We start from the raw sequence: 2,500 nt of genomic DNA, 5'->3' as shown, positions 1-2,500 counted from the left end.
AACAGGTCCCCTGGAACCTCTGACCCAGAAAACCGGGTTCCTGGTGAAAGCAGTCCTGCCATTGACATGACAATGGACAGGGCCCGGCAGCTTGAGACACATCTTTCTTTCAATATGCAAGTTCTTTTTAAAAAAGTTTCCTTCCACAGCAGCTCTGAGTGAGAGAGAGAGAGAGAGAGAGAGAGAGACACTGACTCACTGACTGATACTGACACCGACACACACACACACACACACACACACACACACACACACACACATATTATTTACTTTTATTTTTAATTGAATTTTAGAACAGGGAGATGGAATAGGGGCTTGCTCCGTCCACTCCACGCATCGACCCAGTATTGCAGTGTTTCTGGGAACGGTGCAGCTCCCCGTGGGGAGATATTCAAAAGGAAAATCAGCTCTTTCCCAGTGTCTCTGTGTGTGTGTGTGTGTGTGTGTGTGTGTATTATTACTGAGAATAAAGCTGATATCTCTCTCTCTCTCTCTCTCTCTCACTCAGAGCTGCTGTGGAAGGAAACCTTTTTAAAAAGAACTTTCTCAGCTCAGTGGTATTTTTTTCTTCTCCAAGGCTGAGTGCCGCTCGCACGTAGCGATATAATTCAAAGTGCAAAATAACTTGGCGTCGTTGACTTTAAACAAGCAGGGTCTGCTTCCAAATGAAAGCTGCGCTCCCGAACTGGACTGACTGTCTGTCTGTCTGTCTGTCAAGGGGAGGAAAAGGCGGTGGTGGTGGTGGTGAGGGTGGAGCTTTACGCTCAGGAGGGGAGACTTTCTTTCAGAGGTGCCAATTAATCTGCAGCAGAAAGCCATCCCCCCCGACCGGGATTCGAAGCCCGGTCCTGACCACGAGACCACCGGGGAGAGTTGCCTCAAGTCCCTGAGGGACCTGGACACGAGGCCGAATACACACGCACGCCTGCTGCACTGGCAGCAGCGACCAACAGGGGGCCGACCGGCTGATCCTTCCCTTTCACAGGCAGGCTTTTGGCCCTCGCTCAAACGACAAAGGTGTTCAGAAGGAAGTCCTGGGGGGAAGGCAGGCAGGGAGGGACGGACACAGGGAAGTCCGCACAAAACAGGTCCCCTGGAACCTCTGACCCAGAAAACCGGGTTCCTGGTGAAAGCAGTCCTGCCCCGCCCTGCCATTAACATGACAATGGACAGGGCCCGGACCAGGCGCAGCGGACGGTAGCGAGCAGTCGGAGGGTGAAAATCCGCCAGTGGGTGAAAAGGAGAGCCGTGCGGTGAGAGGAGGCGGAAAGCGGTTCGCAGACTTTCGCTGTACCTCCGGCGGGCAGCGCCGCACCTCCGAGCGCTCGGTACCGTCCGCTGCGCCTCGTCCTGCCGCACGCGACGAGCCGTCCCCGGAGGAAATCGGCCTCGGCCTTCCTGAGATATCAGTCTCCAGGTGGGACAGAAAAACCGGGGGCCCCCGGCTCGCTTTCGGCGGCCCGCTAGTCGACTTCCCGTCGTGCGAACGCGATCCTTCCGGTACCCTTCGGTGCCCCTTGCCCGACTCTAGCTCCGGTGGTAAAGCGGAGTCGGTCGGTCTGACGGCCGCCGAGTTAGCAGGCGGAAAGCGGTTTGCAGCCTTTCGCTGTACCTCCGGCGGGCAGCGCCGCACCTCCGAGCGCTCGGTACCGTCCGCTGCGCCTCGTCCTGCCGCACGCGACGAGCCGTCCCCGGAGGAAATCGGCCTCGGCCCTCCTGAGATATCAGCCTCCATACGGGCGTCACAAATCAGTGGACATGGTCAGCTGCAAAGCAGTGTCATTACAACCTTTCATAAACAACAGGGCAGCACCGCACTGCACTGCACTGCACTGCACCCCACACTACATCACACTTGCCTGCCTGCCAGCCTGCCGCTGCCTACTCTCACCAGCGGACCAAAGTGAGGATAACACCCCGAAGCAAGCATCTCCCTTGCCGCCCACCAGCCCACACCAATCCCCTTGCCTGCCTCCCACAAATTCCACCAGCGAGGCAAAGTGAAAATCAACCCCCAAAAAACGCACTCCACACCGGCCATCGCCCGCTATACACCCCCCCTGGGGCGAATATTAAGCCCGAGAACACCGACTGTAACCAACCGCAGTGAAAAGTTGAAGTGGCAACTCATTAACCAGATTTACACTTGGCAACTCATAAACCAAATGAACAAAAAATCTGGTTAATGAGTTGCCCAAAATAAATCTGGTTAATGAGTTGCCACTTCAACTTTTCACTGCGGTTGGTTACAGTCGGTGTTCTCGGGCTTAATATTCACCCCGGGGGGGCGGGGTGGGTGATTCTGGGGGTAGTGTCCGGGAGGGTGAGCCTTTTATTCGGCAGGAGGCGTGTGGGGAAATCATCAACCTGTCAGACGATGAGTTGTCACAAATGCCATTGCTTAATGAAAGCTGCGCTCCCGAACTGGACTGACTGTCTGACTGTCTGTCTGTCCGTTTGTCAAGGGGAGGAAAAGGCGGTGGCGGTGGTGGTGAGGGTG

General features: G+C 55.8%; 1 pseudogene; it reads left to right on the top strand.

Moving 5' to 3' along the window:
* Positions 1-261: 261 nt before the first annotated feature.
* Positions 262-378, top strand: LOC137311906 (U2 spliceosomal RNA; annotated as a pseudogene).
* Positions 379-2,500: the final 2,122 nt, after the last annotated feature.

Source organism: Heptranchias perlo, unplaced genomic scaffold (genome assembly GCF_035084215.1).
Source record: "Heptranchias perlo isolate sHepPer1 unplaced genomic scaffold, sHepPer1.hap1 HAP1_SCAFFOLD_384, whole genome shotgun sequence".
In the NCBI taxonomy this organism is placed as follows: domain Eukaryota; kingdom Metazoa; phylum Chordata; class Chondrichthyes; order Hexanchiformes; family Hexanchidae; genus Heptranchias; species Heptranchias perlo.
Note: the sequence above shows the minus strand (reverse complement) of the source record. Positions and strands in the feature narration are given on the sequence as shown.